The 23,258-nt window shown below is 39.2% G+C and overlaps 1 protein-coding gene across 3 annotated transcripts in view; it reads left to right on the top strand.

Moving 5' to 3' along the window:
- The window catches only part of arnt (aryl hydrocarbon receptor nuclear translocator), a 153,552-nt gene that overhangs the window by 116,454 nt on the left and 13,840 nt on the right, over positions 1-23,258 (top strand). For all 3 annotated transcript variants that reach the window (XR_007925709.1, XR_007925708.1, XR_007925707.1), the window contains exons 21-22: positions 852-14,739; positions 15,599-15,664. The gene's annotated coding sequence lies outside the window, so the exon portion shown is untranslated. The remainder of the gene's footprint in view (positions 1-851; positions 14,740-15,598; positions 15,665-23,258) is intronic.

Raw genomic sequence — 23,258 nt, 5'->3', positions numbered from 1 at the left:
GGCATAAAACGTTTTGAGCTTGCCCACTTTCGACCGCTTCCAGAGGTAGTCGAAAACGCATTTGACCGGATTGCTTTCATACTATAAACGCTCATGTGGTCAAATGTGTTCGAACAGCCACTAAAGACCGCCTACTGACCTAATGTGTTAACATTATGGGAAGCACGCTAGCCAGACAGGATTTAAACTTTGTCGACTGAAGACCCAAGTTTGGTGTGAAGATGTTTTTCAATGTTTTTCCATCGTCTCCGGTCACGTTCATACGGAGCACATGACATGCAGGAAAAAAAGTAATTCATGAGCACTATTTACTATTTCGTTCCCTCGATTTGTTAAACCGTGCGCATGATTTACTATTTTGTTTCTTCGATGTGCTAAATCGTGCTAAAGCCTACTATTTTTCCCTGCTTGTCAGGTGCGGGGTTCCGCACGTTCATATGTAAATTGCACAAGATTATTTTGTCCATTACATCGAAAGATCTGAAAAACCCATATATTTACCCACCCTTAAACCATAAACCCTCCCCTCAAAGAAATCAGGGCAGAAGTGGTTGAAAGTGGACAAAAGAGACAGGTGTAAACAGGAATGCGTCTCCCTCATCTACTTGTGATCCGATCGACCAAACCACATCTTAATTCCAGGTGGAAACAGGGCCTCAGTGGCACCAATCCCCATTCACTTTCGTTGATTGTAAAAGAGCAGCATGAACATTCTGCTAAACGTCCTCTTTTGTGTTTCACTGACGAAATAAAATCCTACAGGTTTGGAACAACATGCGAGTGAATAAATGATGACTGGACTTATTCTGCATGGTTTATTCCTTTAACATCCCTCTCTTTCTCTTCTTCAGGATGTTCTCTCCATGTTGGATCAGACCGGCAGCTTCGGGAACGATGACTTCGGAGAGATGCCTATGTTTCCTCCTTTCCCTGAGTGATCCCGCTTTTCTGTCAGTTCCTTCACTCACTGTTGCCATTTCTTACTCTTTTAACCAAATCGACGGCAGGGTCGGACAGAATGGAGACACAGGGGGATCTAGAGAAAGAGAGAAGGATGCATTGTGAGAATGGAAGTTATAAGCCATAATGTGAGGATACAGGAGAGAGACAGAAACGACGTAGCACACAGACAGACAGACGGACATTGTTGAAATGTGTTCACTTTGAAATCACGCACAATTGCACACTTCTTGCACAAGCGGTCCCACACTGTGTCTCTGCCGTACACGCACATGCTTTGAATTTTGAGTTGGCAATGAGGAGGGTAAGTTTGCCCTATAAACACACACACACATGCGCGCGCACAAAGGCAGTCTCGTCTGTCTGTCTCTGACTGTGATTGTGTACTGATTGCACTGCCTCTTTTTTAATGCCATGTGACATTTTGATCCCCATGATACAATGTGTCAGAAAGTTGCTCAGAAATACGTCCAGATCAGATGTGTTGGTCAGGTTCGTTGTTGTCTATAAAGCAGAAGCAGTGGCATGTTTTCCTTTTTCTCATTTTAAGAGCTTCTTTTTTGAAGAATAGGCTCCCTTTCAGTTGATGATTTGGAATTTGAATTTAATTGGCCTAACAGGATGTTGAATTGGAAAGACAGGACGATTAAATCAATTTACTGAAAATTATGGACATTTACTGAATTGGAATTTTGCACATTAAAGGGAAAGTTCACCTAAAAATGAAAATTGTCATCATTTTCTCATTGACTTCCATAGTATTTTTTTCTTTTTTTTTTCTTCCATATTATGGAAGTCAATGGGGTCCAGTAACTGTTTGGTTACCGACATTCTTCAAAATATCTTCTTTTGTGTTCAACAGAAGAAAGAAATACATACAGGTTTAGAACAACTTGAGGGTGAGTAAATGATGACTGAATTTTCATTTTTGGGTGAACTATCTATGGAAGTTTGTTTCTGCCACTAAATAAAAAAATAAAAATGGTAATTGCAACTTTTTATCTCACAATTCTGACTTTTTTTTTTCAGAATTGCGAGATTTAAACTGCAATTGCGAGTTATAAAGTTAGAATTGTTTGTTATAAAGTCAGAATTGTGAGAATTCTCGAGACTTATGAGACTTTTTTTTTCTCTGAATTGTGAGTTATAAACTCACAATTTTAAGAAAAAACGTCTTTTTCCCCTCACAATTGGACAATTTAACACGCAATTGTGAGTTTGTCTCGCAATTCTTTTTCTTGCAATTGAGTTTTTATCAAGCAATTCTGACTTTAACTGTCAATTCTGACTTTTTTTTCCCTCAGAATTGCGAGATATAAACTCAGTTGTGAGATATAAAGTCAGAATTGCGTTATATAAAGTCAGAATTGTGAGATAAAAAGTCGCAATTACCTTTATTTTTTATTTCATGGTGGAAACAAGCTTCCATAAATATCCCTTTAAATACAAAACTCTATAAACATTGATTCTTATCATCTAATGTTTCTGGAAATACGTTGTGTATGATGTTTATGGGTAATTCATAGTGCAAAACGAAATATGTTCAAAAACTACTTTGAAATTCCATTGCATATTAAATGTTACTTCTCTAAATTCTACATCCTGTTTGCTACCTCAATTCAAATGCAGCATTTAGAAGTGATTGTCCGCTCAGCTGTGAGTGTTGGTGCAGTATAACAGACGCTGATGCAGTAAAACTCCTCACAGATGTTGTTCTTTTATCAGTTCTGCAGCTTTATCTGTAAAGTTTAAATGGACAGACGCACATTGATAATAAGAAATATTTCTTGAGCAGCAAATCAGCATATTAGAATGATTTCTGAAGGATCATGTGACACTGAAGACTGGAGTAATGATGCTGAAAATTCAGCTTTGATAACAGGAATAAATTACATTTTAAAATAAATTCACGTAGAAAACAGTTATTTTAAATCACTGTTTTTACTGTATTTTTGGTCAAACAAATGCAGCCTTGGTGAGCAGAAGAGACTCAAAAGCATTAAAAAAAATCTGGTTACACTATTTTGAGGGTCCACTTTAGACATGCTACTAACTATGAGTAACTTTGCAACAACACGTCCTCTAACTCTCATTAGAGAATTAGTAGACTGTTAGGGTTACCCTGACAGCAACATAGTGTCGGCCACATGTAGTCCACATGTACCAGATGTGGGCCGGATCTGGGCCACACTATGTTGCTGTCTGGGTAGTAGAATAAGTTGGGATGAAACCATTGCAGTTACATCTTTGGATCATTTTTGTCATTTTGTAATTAAAATGATGGCCATGTTTTTCAAGGTACAGTGTCATAATGGTCTATGATAGCAACTGAGACAAAGACACTGCATGTCAATCAGACCAACGGTACTGTAGTTAGAACCAAATATGTTTTGTTCAATTATAGCGCTATTTTTTTGTGTGTCCTCAGAGTGCCCCCATACATAAACATGTCAAATTCGGTAAAAATATCCTATTTCGTTTAGAAGTTATAGACATTTATATTTATGAGCACATAAAAAATTACCCACATCTGACTTTGATTGCATTTTTTTTTTGCCACTTACTATCAAAATTTTGACATTTGGCCATTTACACTTAGTCAACGACCTATGTTTCCTATTTTCCCACAGTGGTTTTGTCTCAATTGGACAAACAGTTTTGAATATATTTGTGAAAGTTTTTTAAATGCTAAATCACAACGTTGCACAAATCATAAGGCGAAACTTAGCATGTTTGGTATCACTGGACTCTGCAAGGATTCAGAAATCTAATGAGATGACTCCCGTGAAAATAAGTCAACCAAATCCAAAGTTATAAGCATGTGAATATTTGATTTCACCACAAGGTGGCTCGAAACTTCTCAGGCTCCTTCAGGACATTGTGCTAATAGCCCATACCGAGTTTCGTAACGATACGCTAATGTGTTCATAAAATACTGCATTTTAGCACAAAATTCAAAATGGCTGATATGGTAAGTAAAAATTGGATACCATTCGACTCTGCATGCTGCCCCAAATCTAACAAGACCACATGATTTTTGGGCATATCATTCAGAAGTTACAGTATAAGCAAAATTAGACATTTTCCATATTTTCATGTAGCCTCAGGTTATGCTTGCTCTGACATGTACCAAGTTTGGTCTTAATACGCTAAAGCATTGCAGAGATATAGCCTCATGTGCAATTTGGCGTGCTCTTTGTCGAATTCGTTTCTGCTTTATTTGAGAACGGTTGGGTTTATCAAAAAGCTTTTGATATATTTTAGTCAGCACGGTCTGTAGATAATCTGGTTCAATTCTCATTAAATTAGGACAAACCGTCTAGGAGGAGTTCGAAAAAGTTATAAATGTAAGTGAAATTTTGGACAGTTGGTGGTGCTATGGGATTAAGTTAGAGACTCCAAATTTGCTATTATAATATTTGGACTGTTCTCTATCAGTGTGCCAAATTTCACAACTTTATACCGGTTCTATGGGCTGCCATAGACTCCATTATTTTATTTTCATGATTTAAAAAACATTTTTTTTCTTTTGTCAAATCAACTTAACAATAATTAATGTAGTTCATATAACATAATATTTCTGTTGATTAAACCAATCCCCTTCATTGTATTATCTCAATTTTTTTATTTTAATAAACTCAAAATTTTAAGGCAACCAGGTAACTTACTTTTTTAAGTTAAACCAATAATTCTTTTTTACAGTGTACTGCAAATAATAATTGATCTGATGTCAGCCACTGAAACATATCAACTGCAAATCAAATCAATTATATTTCTCAAGATCTGAGCAGAGGATGATTAAACAACTCCAAAAACAGCTTTACCAGCTTCACTTATTACAGATTCTTTATTTCTTTAATAAGTTGTTTCTGAGAATTAAAAAGTTTAGCTCTAATTAATGGAAAATTTGCTTTAGTCACGCACTTGACCCTTGGCTTTTCTTAAATGACTTTTTACACTGATTGCAACAGTGTTTCATTAACCTCACTTGTGCTTTGATAAAGTAGATCAGCTGAAGTTGTCTGATTTTACCACATTGAAATACTTGTTGTACAGTGAATAAAATTACTGTTTAAATGACTGTTTCTGAGCAAATACAGTAATAATTAAAGCTGCGAGCAGCGATGAAAGGGCCCTCGCACCCGGGGCCACCACCACCCGGTGGCCTTAGGAAAACAGTGAATAGTGGGAGACATGCATGTAAGCGAGTAAATACAGGAGAAATATGGCAAAATCATTTTGACGTGACATACTTCCTGCTGTCAACAGGTGGCGCTTTGACTGAAATATAACTGAATATTGCCATGTAGATGTCTTCAGGGCAGGACTATTATCAAACATGTGAAGTTTGGAGCAGATCGGACATTGTATGCCTGAGTTACAATAACTTTCTGTTTTGTGGCGTTAATCACATACTTTAGCACTTAGCCAAGTGTTGCATGATTTAACGTGTTTCTAGCATGTTTGGTACTTCATGGCATATGGAAATGTGTTTCTGGGAGTGAATTACAGTGCAAAGCATGCCATTTCCTGTTGCCAGCAGGTGGTGCTATGACTAACTGAATATTGGCATATAGATGTCTTCAGGCCAGGACTCTTCACACATGTGAAGTTTGGGGCAGATCGGATACTGTATGCCTGAGTTACAACAGCTTCCTCTTTCATGGCGAAACATCAGACTTTGTCAGGCCGCCACGGACACGCCCTTCAACGAAAACTCAAGATCTTCAAAATTTAACATCGCTAAGGCCTTAAGATTAGACTGACCATGTAGGTTCTGGTTAAATCTCTATGAGGAGTTAATTTCCTGTTGCCCGCATGTGGCGCTATGACTGTAACTGAATATTGCCATGTAGATGTCTTCAGGCCATAAAACGTGAAGTTTGGGGCAGATCCGACATTATTTGCCCGAGTTACAACAACTTCCTGTTTCATGGCGAAACATCGAATTTTGTCAGGCTGCCCCGGACAGTCTCCTACAACAGGTTTACATCCATGCAAGGTCAAAAAATACTCTCGTTTTCTCATAATGTACATTTAATTTCACCTCAGTTCACCAAAGATTGGTAAACGATTCGTTAGAAGCAGTTCAAAGAATCAGTCTCTCTAAACCCCTCCTTTCCGTGAGCCTACACTGCTCTGATTGGTCAGATGGCCCAATCCTCTGTGATTGGTCTACTGCACGCACCGCGCCCCCATTGCCATAACTGAATGACAGCTATCAATTCGCAAGACATTGTATACAATGTATGGACAGAAAGGATAGCATCGATTTTACGGTATCAATTCGAGCCCGAGTCCGATGATGAAACATCTGAAGTAGTCGATCAACCAGAAACTGATTCGCAATCACGACTGGAGTATGATGTTTCTCTATGGTAAGTGTCAGCTTAGTTTGCATTATTTATAAGACGTGATAGCAGTGTCACTGTTACACTTTAATGTAGGTGCACCTGTGGGAACATTTAGGCCAGATGTGTACATACTTTTTCGTCATAGAAAAATGTCTATATCATTGTTTGACATTACAGTGAGTGTTTACTGTTTACAGAGAGAATACTTCAACTGGTTAGCATGGACTAACATCTTAACATCCTATTACAATACAGATAGAGCTCCATACTACTGTAAACACAGAGGAAATAAACAGTTTGTTTTACAGTTATGTAAGCAAACTGGGCCCACAGCTATGTTGTAAACTCCCACGTTAGCCAAGCACAAACGTGAATAGCTGATAATGCATTACACTTTGTAAACAAAAGTCGTACTCCATCCTTGATCATTACTCCAAGTAATAAGACAGACAAGCTGCATTAATCGACACATTTTTAGACAATATTGGACACACATCTGAATAGCAGAACTACAGAAACGTGAGTTAGCCGGTTAGCAGGAGACAGACAGACTAGGGTGTACGTTACACAACATAACATACAAAACTACGAATTTTGAACGATCGCTAGAAAATATAAACATCAAATATTAATCATACTTATATGTTGAGATTCAGAGGAGCAAGTGATGGAGTATTTTATCCATCCTATAGAAAACAATTGTAGAATTAGTTTGCTTACTATAAAAGCTAGAAGTGTTTTGAGGCCTCTTGGCCTATGTAACTGTAAGGATCAGACAAGTTTACTTGGCCACTGAGCATATTTTGTTGGTAATTTTCCACCAGACAACAGGTGGCTGTGAAATGAACAAGACCATTGTTAAGTGCGTCATATGAAGGCTTCTTGCCTCTGGGGTGTATTGACTGGTTTGATATACTGTTTCATTTGGCCCATGGGAAAAGGGTTGACCATCAAATTGGCAGAAGGCCCATGAGAAATTAAGTCAAAAGATGTACAGTAGCTAGAAGTTGGTCACCCTTACTAAGAAAATTGTCTCTTACATAAGCAACACCTGAAATCATATTAGTGAAATGACTATGGTAGAAAGGTCGGCGAGTACATGGGAAAGACGTGTGGGGGGAGAGCACCTGCAAGTGAGAATATGGGAAAATGTAAGGGTGGATATTACCATCCAATGATATTACTTTGGTGTGTTTTAAGAGATAAGAAAAATGTATAAAAACTGTGCCCCAGCTAAGAGAGATTCAGATGTGGAGCTGGCATCTCACTTTGTTGCTTGACAATAAAGTTAAATACTTCTGAGAGCTGGAACTACGACTCTGTGAGTTTTTCTTCGAGACCAGAACTGAAGGGACACAGAGACATCGAATTTGCCACGACACAAGCTGGTCCAAATAAACTGGGCATTGATCCATATTTCAAGACCAAGCATTTTGTGAATCCTGCGTTAAACTCCCTGAAGTTTGAGAAGCAGTCGTCAGTAAATGACGGGAACACAACAAAAGACTGTACTGCTGTTGAAAAAATGAATTTTCCCTGGCGTCTGCGTGAGCAATAAGTGGGCGGGCAATATGCCAATGTTTCGCTGTGATGTCACAATGAAACGGCTTGGGATTCGTTTTACAAACGACTCGTTTAACTGACTCAGAGTCGACTCTTACTTTTGAGAGACAACTTAATATATGGTGCATTTTCAGATTTAAAACTTTGCAGGATGTTTTCATTCACTTAGGTAATTTTCAAAAATCCATAATAGGGGCACTTTAAAGGTCACAAAGGCCGTTAGATTAGTCTGACCAAATATGATGTTGATCTGTTTAAAGCTCTAGGAGGAGTCTGTTAAAGTACAACGTCTGGAAATGGAAAAAACTGCAAAAATTTTGCAGAGAAAATTCAAAATATCTCACTTCCTGTTGGGTTTTCAGATTTTGCTCCCAGGGACTTTTTTTGTAGGTATTGGACTGTTACATGTGTCTACCGAATTTCATATTAGTCTGTGAAACGTAGTACAAAGGGCGCTTAATTGAAATTTTGTAGGTGGCGCTATCAAGGCATTTTGCCACACCTAATTCTGAAACCCATATCAGATGTAAATTTTCACCACTTCTGATGTGTGTGCAAAGTTTCATGAGTTTTTGAGCATGTTTAGGCCCTCAAAAATACAATTCATTTCCGAAAAGAAGAAGATTTGACCGAGCAATTACAATAAGGTTCTCACACCACCGGTGCTCGGGCCCTAATAAGGTTGACGCCCTATTGAATTATGAAAATATTTTCTTGTAACTAAAATTTAGCTGGAAGCACTAGTGCATTAATACTTACACAACTGAGAATATCAGAATCATTTTTTATGCAATAATTTCAAACTGGGTATTTAGACACACTTTGACATCAACACTCATCATACAAACCTTAATAATGGTGACAAAACAGCTACTAAAATTCATGCCGCAATGCATGCTGGGAGCCATGAATGAGTTTTGATTGGTGCACCCAGAATGCACTGCAGCATGAAGCTTTTTGTTGATTGTCTCCATTGCTGAGATTAATACGCTGATTCTTAACCCTCTTCATTTTTTTTTGTTGGTAAGAGAAGACCTTAGTTTATCCAATGATGTGCTTTGGTTAAGTCACATGACATGCAATTTTTTTTCTGTGGCGCGATTTCTGACAGACTGCCGTCTCTTGTCGGTAGTTGCTGAAAGCAAACTAAAACGTCAGTAACAAACAAGGACCCGCCCATGTCACATTCACAAAAAACATCATCTCAGGTAAGTTATGATGACATATTCACCACTCTGAATTCACCAGTTTTTATGAAAATAGTTTTTGGTAAATCGATAAAATGTCTGTGTTGCCAAGTGGCAACACTGTGCAATAATGGAATGACATTATTGTAATAGGTTAGCTAGCTAGCAAAGGTCAGCTGCAGTCTGTTAAGCTGTAACAATAACAACATTAATGCTAGTGATATAATGTTGATTAGTCGTATGTTAAGGACTGCCATGGCATTTGTATTATGGATTAAATCAACATCGGAGACCTGCCTGCCCACTGTCACCACAGCCAGTACTACTGGACCAGACCAACCACTGGCCTACCATGGTGTCTCAAAAAGGCAGGTGCAAGTGGCTGTAAGTGTATTGTTAGGGTGAAGTGCACCAAATGTGATGTGTACCTGTGCCTCACCTCTTAAAAAAATGTGTTTTGAAGTTTCGTACAGAAAAAAGGTGAGGTTTCAAGGATTATGGGGGGTTCATGTTCATAACCTTCCTCTCATAAGATTGCATAATGTTGAATTTTCATGAACTGCAATGTTTTTGGTTTTATGTCAATGTTTTATGATACATGATGAACAGTATTATATTTGTTTTTAACTCTCTAAATTTGCAATTTAAGTAATATTCATGAAACCATAATGAAATTCAAAGAATATAAAGCATTATCCAGCAAAAGAGAATGGAATAAATAAAAGCACAAGATGTTGGAAAATATTTATAAGGTGTTGTTTATAATTACTGCTAAAGCTTATAATAGCACCAATTGATTCAATACAAACAACATTTCTGAGGAAAAATATTAACTATATACACTTACACTTATTCTAAGTTATTTCCACTATTGTACGTTGTTGCCATATGGCAGCATATAATAAAGTACCTTAAAATAATATTTTTTTTCAATTTTTTTTTTTTTTTTTTACAGCACTTCAAGTTAAGCCATTCTAAGAACTTACTCTCCAGCATGTTTTTTTAAAAATTCTTCAAATGATCAGATTGTCATGACACTGATGGAGCAAATGCTGCAGTATCACAAGATCAGTAGAACATTCAGAGACACTAATAGCACTAAACCCTATCAAACAGTGATGAGGTTTCAGATGTGATCAGTGAAGAAAACTACTTTATGATGCTTATATTATTCATAAGTAACAAGCATCTGATTTCTGTCTTTCTTTAACACAACAAGCATGTTTTCTAAACAGTGTTAAAGCAGCCAAAAAAAATGTTAACTGGAAAATTCAAGGATCAAGAGCACAACTAAAGGAAACACTATTCACCAAAATGATGACTTTAAAAAAATCTTATTTTCAATTATAAATAAATAAGTGAAATTGGCAAAGGTTTTTTTTTTTTGAGTTGTTTAATCATCCTCTGCTGAGATCTTGAGAGATTTCATTTAATTGTTTGCAGTTGATGTTTCAGTGGCTGACATCAGATCAGTTATTATTTGCAGTAAAAATGAATTTGAATGAAAAAGATCTCAACAAAACATGGCTGAAACATTTGAAATAAAATAATTATTTACAATTTTTTTTTTTTTTTTTTTTTGGTTTAAGTAAGAAATAAGTCAAATTAGGTGTAGCGTCTGGAGCGATCAAACACAATTGTAAAAGGCAATCACCCATGCAGGCCCCATAAGGTCTGGCTCCCCCACTGAGTGCTATCACCCCATCTGCACCATTTGCTCTTTACACACATTTCAAAGACACTTAGGAGACAGGCCACTAGAACCATACATTGTCTATAAAACTGGATTCTTTGCCATTAATTCATTGACAACCTCGTCTAAATGAATGAACATGCATTTCCCCGGTACATGTGTTATGCATGCCTGAAAGTTAGAACTATGAGATAATGTATTTCATCTAGGTGATGTTTACTATCAAATTACTCCTTGTTTAATGACTCACATGTTGGTGGACATCAAAATATCATAGAATGCATTGTATGTTTGTTACATTTATCAGAGTATAAATGGACACAAACCTACAAACCCAGGCAAATGAACTCATTTTCAAACAAAGGAAATCCCCCGCCAGAGAATTGCACCTTTCTCATTGGTCAAGCCATGACTCGAAGGTGTCGACTGTCTGGAGAGTTCAAAAAGCCCCCACGAAATGACCTTAGAGTTTGTTGTAGTTTGTTGGAAAATCATACCACACTGCTGAGACATTCCACTAGCCAACAAACGCTGATTAAACATGTTCAGTCGGGTGAAAACAAACTCTGACCAATGGCAACAGACGCCGATAGGGGTATCACACTGATCCAACAAACTCCAACAGACAAGTTTGTTGGTGTTTATTGCCGTTTGTCTGTGCGGTGTGAACTGGCCTTAACAAGGAAGACTTCAGTTCTGAAATTTACAGGATATTTTTGTAGTATGATGACCTGTTATTTGTCAAGGAAAATTTGATTTCTCAATTCATGACCCCTTTAACTGTAGATATATCTGTGAAATAATCAGAGAATCTGATCACAAGGTCTATGCACAATTTCTATTCACGACATGAGTCAGTAATCAGAGTTTGAGGGATGGATGAGACTTGAAATGTCCATCTTATTGAGGAAGTTAAGAAGGAAATGATGGGATTATCCATGATCCAAATACCATCCAAAAACCTAATGATCAATTACCAGCAGCTGCCAATTTTACAGCAACATCACAGTTCACTTGGAGTCTTTGACCAAAAAACTGATAAAAACTTGATAATGAGTTACACATATGATGCTGTAGAAGGTCACTTTACTGACAAGGAACTGAACGTGGGTTAAAATAGGAAAGAAGAAGAAGAAAAAAAACAAACTGATAGGACACACAATGCCACACATGGCATTGTGTGGAAAGTCTGACAACCCTTATGGAAAAAAAATATATGGGAATATACTGCAAAATATAATGTGATATATTACATAATACATTTCCATATGGGAAACTAGTGCTTGTATTTTTCAATATACTGCAATATATGCATTGACCATGTATGGCTATATATTGATACATATAACCCTCCGGTCCTCTTCGGTCAAAAATGACCGAAAAATTTTACGTTTTGAAATGTAAAAATGTTTTGCTTCATCGGAATGGGATGACACTTTGTGACTTTTGTCGCATTATGCACAAAAAAATCATGGACATGATTCGGATATGTTAAGGGTCGTAAAAAAATAGTCACAGTTGGCTCCTTCGTGGTCAAAAATGACCGACATAGGAAATGAATGGGAAATACGAAAAAAATGTGAAAACTCTTTCAATCTTTTGGTGGTACAAACTACAAATCAGCCACTGTGCAGACAAAAAGTGCACAGCAATGAAGGGGTGACACTCTAAAATGTCAAGAGTGCAAAATAGAGAAACCAGGCTCAGTCGGGGCCAGTTCTCCTCTGGCCAAAAACGAACAGTACATGATTATGATTCAGGCAGCATTACAGGTCATAAGTCAGATTGGGATCGCAACAGTCAAAATATTTAATCCAGTTCCATCTAGTACAAGATCGTATTCATCAAGCCGGTATGGGATGGTTTGTTGTTGATCTGTGCCACTGGCTGTCGTGTCGATGAGGCCTTCACAGGGGATGGTCTAGTTGACACAATCTCTGCTGACACTTCAGGGATGCGTTGTGGTCGTGTCTAGGCGCAGGTCCTCAATCTGACCTGGATACGGCCCAGATCCGGCTGACTACAGTAAACCTCTGGATAAACAGAGAGACTAATATTAGCGTAGATGCCATTCTTGTTCTGATGTAACGAGTACATTGGGTGTTATTGGAAGTGTTCCCGGTTCCGGCTGACCTAATTTATGCAGCCTAACAATCCTTTAACGGATGTGAAAATATAAATTGATAATGTATTATGTGTATGCCAGGTTAAAGAGATGCGTTTTTAGTCTAGATTTAAACTGACAGAGTGTGTCTGCTTCCCGAACAATGCTAGGAAGACTGATCTAATGATAAGAGCAAATGTAACGAATTACAATGAATTAATTAATTAGCTCAAATTATGGATGAAATATATGTATAATTAAATCATAACGCGTTATGATCAATTATAATATAAATTGACCAGAAAGGGAATTATGCACATATATTGTGAATTAATTACAATGGATTAATACAAAGTTCAGTCATGAAACTCTAACCGAGCGCTGATTGGTTCTTTCTATGCCGCGGCACCATCCAATCAGAAGTAATTCCAAATCCACGCAACCATATATATCGTACCCTAGCCTGCGATCTACAAGCTGCGCAATGTGATGCGCTGTTATGAGCAGAATGCTTTCAGAAATCCTCCGAAATTCAACATCTAAGATAAGTAAACAGGTTTTCTTATGATATCGCACAATGCTTTGCGTAGTCTGCTTTCAATTTCTTCAAGTATCATACACGAGGTTCAAATCATGTCAACTCCCAACCTACAGTGATCACCATGCACATTAGCAGCTAGCGTACATGCATCGCATTCGGAGTAGGAAGCAGATATGTTGTAAGGATACAGAAATATAGCTTGTTAAACTCTAAGTGAAATGGGCTTCACTCCTTTTTCGTATAATAGAGCTACAGCAATTCCTAATATTTAAGCAGCAGTGTTACGAGTCCCGGGCGTGGAACACGTAAACAGATTACAAAACCTCTGAATTATCAGGAGAAGTAAACACAAGAAAAGATCAGGGGCTTTCCTCAAACGCAGCTTGTAGCGTCTCTTTATTAACATCATATCATTTTGACTTTATAATTATCAATGTCACAAAATATACACTATTCACACATCAGTTGTCTTAACTGTTATATTAGTATCTTTTAAAATGAAACTGTTTTACTGTACAAAATGATCACCGTCACTCTCATAACACATATACACTACTCTAAGTCTGAACAAATATACACTTCTGAGTCATTTTTATATTGGTAAATTAGCGCATACTGAAATAAAATGTATTATTTACATGTGAATTGATTACAATCACAACAATCAACCGTTTTACCCTGTAATTACTTTCACATTTAACACAAACAAGTTATTAGTTTTAAACACATAGGAAATGTGAACTGACATGTCTTATAATGGCAATGGCACATATTTTCATTTTTTTTATGAATATATACCTGAATTATCAGGAGAAGTAAACACAAGAAAAGATCAGGGGCTTTCCTCAAACGCAGCTTGTAGCGTCTGAAGTAAACACAACGCGCATCACCATAGCAACCCACAACGGACTCCCTCTAGTGGCAACAGTTGTATATTCTTTTAAAACTTCAGTCTTAAGTGGTGATAATGACTCAGTGTACAATAAACTCTTTGTCAAATAAATAAAGAAAGAAATACATAAATAATTAAATAAATGTATAAATAAATATTAATACCAAAAGACACATTACCTTGTGATTACACATGGCCCAGATAGCACACATACATGTGGCCGATGTCGGCCCCAGAGCGGAACGTCGGCCTCATATCTGTAACATCTAATAAGGATCGGCCAGGCATAGGCGCGTGTCTTCAGTCAGTGCTCTATTTCCAGCTCGTCGGCTTTGGGTCGGATCACGACTGCAGGCCGATGCCGCGCTTATCTGTTTGCGCGTGACCATTCATCTCTGCAACCCACGAGAGAAATGGCGACTCCGGCGACATCTGTGGTTTTCAGGTAAGTTTTCACTTTAAGTAAATTAGAAAAATCTTTTGTTAATTCTGTGACACTTAAAACTTACTAAGGCACTCGGTTTACTACAGGCAGTTTGTAATCACAATTTCTCGGAGGCGAAGGGCCAGATGAGCAGCGGAATGCTAGGTCAGCCCAGCTTCTTTAGCTCAGAAAAGTTTTTGTAAGTAGCCAAATTATCTGAACATATCTCGTCCTCCGCAAAATAAACGGATCAGGTCATAAACTGGTAATGGTAGATGTTTATTTATGTAAATACTGCGTGACTTTGACGTGTTTTAATGGGCGCGCGCGTTTTAAACATTCAAACACTGGAGGAGTTACCATGGTAACGGGCGGCACAGCAGTAACGGACAAGCTGCAAAATCTCCGTCTCTCGCTGTTGTTTTCTCTGCTTTCGGGTGAGTTTAGTCCCCAAAATCACATAAATAATATAAAACTGTTCTGGATACGTTTCTTACCTGTAATTGACACGCTTCTGTCGAATATTTACTTTACTGAAATAGTTTATTTTCTTCGAAAAAGTTCGTTAGCATAACCGTTTTCAGAACTGTTTGGCTAATATACTGAGCTCTTATGAAAGTTTGCGTTTTTAATCACATCTTTATGTTCAGAAGAGAGGCTTTGATAGTTTTGTTAAGGTTTTGTTGGTAATTTGTCAATGGGTAATTGGAAGTGAGCTAATTTATTTAAACTGCTGTACTGACATCCCTTACAGGAAGCGCGAAAATCAAATCAAACGAAATGAAATGATCTTTCATGGTAAACAAATTACCTTGATTACATTTAATGTTTAATAATTTAATACCAATCACATTGAAGAAAAAATGTTCTGTGATTTCAGGAGTGAACAAATCTACAACACCGGAGGGGGAAGAGCTGCTGACAGGAGTAACTTTAGGAAACTCAGGTGAACTGAGAAAGCTCATTAAATAACTTCATACGCATTTTTTCCACAAAGGGTAAAGGTATGGGGAACAATTCTCACTTTAAACTAGTTGCTTATTAGCTTGCATATTGGCTGTTTATTATTACTTATAAAGCTGATATTAATGCCTTATTCTGCATGAACTTATTCTACAACATCCCTAAATCCTACCTGATATCCATCCTTAATTGCTAACAGTAACTACCTTACTGTCTATTAAAGGGTTAGTTCACCCAAAAATGAAAATTCTGTCGTTTACTCACCCTCATGCCGTTCCACACCTGTAAGGCCTTCATTAATCTTCTGAACACAAATTAAGATATTTTAGTTGGAATCCGATGGCTCCGTGAGGCCTTCATAGGGAGCAATGACATTTCCTCTCTCAAGATCTATAAAGGTACTAAAAACATATTTAAATCAGTTCATGTGAGTACAGTGGTTCAATATTAATATTATAAAGCGACAAGAATATTTTTGGTGCGCCAAAAAAAACAAAATAACGACTTTAGTGATGGCCGATTTCAAAACACTGCTTCAGGAAGCATCGGAGCACAATGAGCACAGTGTATCGAATCTGCTGTGATTTCAGCCGTTGGTAGTTTGACACGCGATCTGAATCATGATTCGATAGGCTGATTCATAACGCTCCGATGCTTTCTGAAGCAGTGTTTTGAAATCTGCTATCACGTTATTTATTTATTTTTTTTTGGCGCACCAAAAATATTCTTGTCGCTTTATAATATTAATATTGAACCACTGTACTCACATGAACTGATTTAAATATGTTTTTAGTACATTAATGGATCTTGAGAGAGGAAATGTCATTGCTGGCTGTCGGATTTCAACAAAAATATCTTAATTTGTGTTCCAAAGATGAACGAAGGTCTTACGGGTGTGGAACGGCATGAAGGTGAGTAATTAATGACAGAATTTTCATTTTTGGGTGAACTAACCCTTTAACCCCTGGTTGTTTCAGTGAGAGTGTCTGTGAAAAGCCTTTAGGGTAAAATAATCAGCGAAATGAGGTTAGGTGACAAATGTTATATTGTTTGTATTTATGATAAACTATTATGATAACAGGATGTTATGGTCATTAATATATTTTCTCTAGGTCTTTTTTGAGTTATTTATTTGTATGTATTTTTTACTGATACATTCTTAAATACGTTTTACTAAATATTTGGTAACACTTTACAAGAAGTTTCATTAGTTAAACATTAGTTAATTATTAACTAACATGAACTAACCATGAGCAATACATTTGTTGCTGTATTTACTAATCTTCGTTAATGTTAGTGAATGAAAATACAGTTGTTCATTGTTTGTTCATGTTAGTTCACAGTGCATTAACTAATGTTAACAAAATTTTAATAATGTATTAGTATCTAAGGTTAACTAATGGACTTTATTCTAAAGTGTTACCAAATACTTAAATACTTTAAATGCTGACTGGTTCAGGGGGTCAACAACTTTAGGCATTTGTTATTTTTCACATAAATCTGGTCAGCTTACACACTGCTCATACTCAGCCTCTAAAATGTATGAATTGAATCACCAATACAATATCAGGGGGTAAAGATGTCATTAGAGTTCTTACAATTATGGCTGTGCTCTTGTTACCAGATGAGATGTGATCATCTTTTTGGCGCTGAGATTCTTCAGGACAAAGGCCTTGATGCCATGAAGATGGTGAGTTTCCCCAATAGCTGCCACTATCCCAGATCAAGAGACTGTATTAGTATAGTCTATCTGTATTAGTCTATTTTGATAGGTATATATGTTATGTGTCTTTTCTTTTTCATTACAGCCCATAACTGACAGGCTTTCCTGTGTAAACTATCATATTTATCCAAATGAGGTTTGTAAATGCATGAATTCTTTATATTTTATATTAATCATTAATTTTGAATAAAAATTACTTATAGAAGAAAATGTGACAAGGCCTCGCACAAAATGCCATATTAAAGGAATATTCAGAGTGCAAGTCAAAACTGTTTCTTTTGGGCAATATTATGCTACAAATATTGTCTATTGAGCTAAAGTTAAATTGAACCTGGAATGTTGATTTATGTTACCATGTGATACTTTGTGATGGGCATGTACAATGGATTTTGAACTCTACTATTTTTATTGCAGGGTCTCTGGGATCCCCAGCTGAAGGCATGAAGACATCAGATCTTGGCCTGGACAGATGTACCAACAGTACACCACACCGACCTCTGCTTTTGCATGGATGGCTGATTACTACCATGTTCTGAGAGGGTATTACTATAGCAAAACTGAGCACCTGTGACAGTGGGATTTCTAGTTGTAAAGAATAATCACACAATGTTTTTTAGAAGTTGCAAACTTTTCTCTCTCTTTCTCTCTTACAAACAACACAACAGTTAAATCTTTTCAAATTCTTTTCTGGTGGTGCACAAGTCCTATTCTTCGAAACAGAAATTAAGATATTCATATGCTCACATTTAAGCTGCGGACACACTACTTTGAGGATGCAAAATTTCTTCAGACACTGTAACTGGCGTGATATGATTTCTGCAGAGTCTTTTTATAAACATGAATTCAACATTTAACAAATAGTATATTCAAAATATAAAAATATACAGTCTACTCGACTTTTTTTTTTTTTAAATTTAGCCAAGAGGTTACACCTACATGTAGCGATTTTGTACTCTTTACACATAGTCGTGTGATGTGAATTTGCAGGTCAGAGTTCCAAACCAAACTTTTTGCATGAGCTTGCGTTTCTGGTCTCCCGCATTTGTGTGCAAATGAATGGAGGTCAATGGAATGAAAAGCGTAGTGTGACCGCACCTTTATTCTGCAGTTGCGGTACACCTGTATCAAAAGTGTGAAGTCATAGACAGATTTTATTTGTGAACTGATATGCGAGATCTCACATATGACACATCAGTATGTGACATCCCACTCAAACACGTGCTCTATCCAGTAATAAACATGTTCTTGTCGTTATTAATCAATCAGTAATCAACACAGCACCACCCTGAAATTGCCTTGCACTGTAGAATCATGGTTTTGGCAAGAAATGAAAAATAGCCAATTATTTTTTATAAATGCTACTATTTTACAATTAATATTTAAGACTATGTTAGAGAGGGATAGAAGCCATTTTTATGGATGATAGGATTTTTTCATTACAGGTCATTTAATTGAATGATCAGCAAAAATTTGAGCCTATGAGTTTAATAATTTGAATTCGTAGAATAAGATTAGTACAAATTTAACTGTTGTGTTTGTGAGAAAAGAAAACTACTAGTTTGAAAATCCTAATACATTTTCTCAGTGACTACTGAAATATTCTCTACAAATTCCACTGTCACAGGTGCTCAGTTTTGCTACAATAATACTATATATTATACAGCACATGCATAATTTGAGACAATATTCTGATTAAATTTCTATTATTCATTTTGTGTATAATCAATATATAAACAAGTGATATTTAATTCTTAACGAGGGATTGGATGGACCCTGCTGACCCAATCAGTATTTCTCGTCCAATTGTCATACTTTAATTTTCCGGTTTCTCTAGTATTGCATCCTTCTCATGGGCATTTTATGACTTTTCAGTGTGGGTTAAACCTCTTTTTTGGCCCATAATATGTATTTTTTTTAAAGTAATTAAAAATAGTTTTGTCTATGCTATTGAAATTGTGGGTTACATCTTTGTCACCTTTTTCACCCAAGGAGTTTACATTCCTGATAATACAAGAGCGAGGAACTTACATTTTAATTACAAAGGAAAACCAATTCATCTGCTATATTCTTCTGTCCTCCATTTTCAAGGGTAAGATTTCTTTATAAACCATCTACCCACCCATATGTCTTTATTTTTGTGGAACACAAAAGGAGAGAGTCACTTAGTCTCAGTCACCTTTAGAAAAGAAACTGATAGTGAATTGTGACTTAGGCTGTCAGTCTCTTGATGTTCTGCCTTACATCTCCTTTAGTGCTCCAATAAAAATAACATGTTTGGTACAAAAGAACATGACCAGTTTTGTTCATGAGTAAATATTGCTTTTGATTTTTTTTTAACTTGAGACTGTTTAGCCTGTAATTTTCTGTATACCTCTGCGTGTATCTGAATGTAAATGCCTTCTCTATTAGTCATATTGACAGGTTGTATATAGGAGGATGTATGCCTTAAACATGCTGGCTATCTGTAACTGTATTTTGTAAATATTAAAACAATGTTAACTGAATGTGATGTGTGATTATTACATAAACATGCTCATTTATCTATTAGTATTAAGTATTTGAGATTTTCAAAAACGAAAATGTGTTAACTGTGTAAAACTTCAGCCCAACTGAAATCAACATCGTTTCAGCATAAGGTAAGCAAACGATCCGCGTAGATTTCCCGTTAGTTTTGAATGGCGTGTCTGACGTTGGTCTTTGATGTCGTGAGAAACATCGATGTTGATTCTGTGTCAGTGTGCTCTCTGGGTGTAGCCTGAAAGGTTCCGCCTAAATAAATAAAGGCCCTAGAAAGCCCCTGCACAGCGGCCAGTATTTACAGCTTTGGATCGTCCACACATCGGCCGGAGAGCATTCGCGATCAGAGGCCGACGCCTCGGCGACATTTTCCCGATGAGCAAATGCTCCGTGAGCTACGTCCCGCCGATGGAACTTTGTCCATCGAGACAACATCGGCCCGACGTATGTGTGTTATCTGGGGGGTGTATCACAGCAGCAACATGCTAAAACAAATGACCATATTAGCGAATATCAGCAGCATGTAGAACGCTAGCAGAAGTTATGTTTCGCAATCGAGTAACATAGTTCAATTATCTGCTAACCACGGATTGATTACTCTTGATAAAAATGCACATTAGCATAGTAAGTACGTGAGCAGCTACATACTCTCTTGGGAAATATACACTACTCATAACGTCTCAGTTACAAAGGTAACCCTTGTTCCCTGAAGGAGGGAACGGAGACGTACGTCGGACAGACCGACGAATAGGAATCTCGCTAGAGAGGCCAATCTGCTTCGAGTGTAACTAAATGAGCCAATGCACATTGGCATGCAATCATATGCATCAGCTGCTCGCACCGCAGCGTGGGAATTTAACGAGCAGCAGGTGCGTTGCATCTTCAGGTTTTCGCTGAGGAGCCGAACAGGTTAGGCGGCAGCATCAGCGGGGTACAGCGACTGTGGCGACGGGACGTACGTCTCCGTTCCCTCCTTCAGGGAACGAGGGTTACCTTTGTAACCGAGACGTTCCCATTCAGTCGGTCACGTTCGACGTACGTCGGACAGACCGACGAATAGAAATCCCTACCAAAGCGCCACAGGGGCTGCCCCCTTCCAGCGCTCTGTGCAAGCCTCCTGTACCCCCTTGCCTATGGACGGTGGGACAGGGCTAGCACAGAGAGTGTCGATCACTGCTGTTCCCCAAAAAACCCATTCAGTGAGACTATTGGATAACACTGGGAAAGCGTACCCTTCCACTGGAAGGGAACACTGCGGAAGCCACATCCTTCCCTGAAGGAGCTATGTGGAGAGTACATATGGACTAACCCCATAGGGCTGTACTACATATGGAAGTACAGGGGTGACTCCAACCTGATAAGAGGTGGGTTCTCCCAGAGGGAAAGACACGGGCTTCGTTTAGGAGCAACTGTGGAACTACACATATGGGATCCCTGTAGGGTCACACATATGGTACCCAGTCTAAATCCGGTTCTCAAGGATACAACGGAGTATAGGCCTGGTGCCAGACGCTCCGCCACTTCGGCTGCCGGAGGAAGATCGGAGGACTCAACAGGGTCTGCCTTGTAGAGACTCTCTGGAGTAATAAGCGCAAGTAAGCGCAGCAAGCCGACACTAAGCCGGGGCCTCTCCGTGCCTCTGACCTGAGGTGAGAACACGGGAGGAGACCGGCTCGACACGAAGGCTATAGAATCTAGCGAACGTGTTAGGTGTCGCCCAGCCCGCAGCTCTACAAATGTCTGTCAGCGAGGCGCCACGAGCCAGCGCCCAGGAGGATGCAACACCTCTCGTAGAGTGAGCATGCAACCTGAGCGGGCAGGGCACGCCTTGAGCTTGGTAAGCCAAGGCGATGGCGTCCACTATCCAGTGGGCCATCCTCTGCTTGGAGACAGCCTTTCCCTTCTGCTGGCCTCCGTAACAGACAAAGAGCTGGTCTGAGATCCTGAAGCTTTGAGTTCTGTCTATGTACAGTCGTAAGGCGCGAACTGGACAGAGCAAAGCGAGGGCTGGGTCTGCCTCCTCCGGGGGCAGCGCTTGCAGGCTCACTACCTGGTCCCTGAAGGGAGTGGTAGGAACCTTGGGCACATAGCCAGGCCGGGGTCTCAGTACCACGTGGCTGTCACCCGGCCCGAACTCTAGGCACGATTCGTCAACCGAAAATGCCTGCAGGTCCCCTACCCTCTTGATGGAGGCCAACGCAACCAGCAGCAAAGGCTTCATAGACAGAATCTTTAAGTCTGCTGACTACAAGGGCTCAAAGGGAGCATTCTGGAGAGCTCGAAGCACCAGAGCAAGGTCCCAAGAGGGTAAGGAGGGGGGTCGAGGAGGACTTAATCGTCTCGCCCCCCTAAGGAACCTGACGACCAGGTCGTGCTTACCAACAGACTTGCCATTGATGTGGTCGTGGTATGCGGAAATTGCGGCAGCATGAACTTTGAGGGTGGAGGGGGACAGCCTACGCTCCAATCCTTGCTGCAAGAATGAAAGCACGACTCTGATCGAGCATCTTTGGGGGTCTTCCCGGCGAGAAGAGCACCACTCGACGAACAGGTCCCACTTCAAGGCGTAAGCACGTCTCGTAGACGGTGCACGTGCAGAAGTGATGGTGTTAAGTACCTCGGGGGGTAAGTCACCTAGAACCTCCGCGTCCCGTCCAGGGACCAGACATGGAGTTTCCAGAGGTCTGGACGCGGGTGCCAAAGAGTGCCCCGTCTCTGAGAAAGAAGGTCTTTTCTCAGAGGAGCGAGAGTTCCGGGAACCAGGTCCGGTTGGGCCAATAGGGCGCAACTAGCTGGACCTGCTCCTCGTCCTCCCTGACTCTGCACAAGGTCTGTGCAAGTAGGCTCACTGGGGGAAACGCATATTTGCGAAGGCCCCGGGGCCAGCTGTGGACAGGAAGTAAAACAGCTGGCAGTGAGAGGTTTCTGGCGAGGCAAACAGGTCTACCTGAGCCTCTCCGAACTCCCTCCAAATCAGCTGGACCACCTGGGGGTGGAGTCGCCACTCTCCCGGCAGCACAGCTCGTGAGAGCTCGTCGGCCACACGGTTGAGCACACCAGGAACATGAATGGCTCGAAGCGACCTCAGATGATTCTGACTCCAAAGGAGGAGATGGCGGGCGAGTTGTGACATGCGACGGGAGCGTAGACCACCTTGACGGTTGATGTACGCCACAGTCGCAGTGTTGTCCGTACGGACCAGCACATGCTTGCCCCGTAACGGCCCTTTCAGGCGGCTCAGGGCAAGGCGTACTGCTAGCAACTCAAGGCAGTTGATGTGCCAATGCAGTTGGGGGCCCATCCAAACCCCTGATACTGCATGCCCGTTGTACGTGGC

Source organism: Ctenopharyngodon idella, chromosome 16 (assembly GCF_019924925.1).
Source record: "Ctenopharyngodon idella isolate HZGC_01 chromosome 16, HZGC01, whole genome shotgun sequence".
Classification (NCBI taxonomy): Eukaryota; Metazoa; Chordata; class Actinopteri; order Cypriniformes; family Xenocyprididae; genus Ctenopharyngodon; species Ctenopharyngodon idella.
This window is presented reverse-complemented; position numbering and strand designations above follow the sequence as displayed.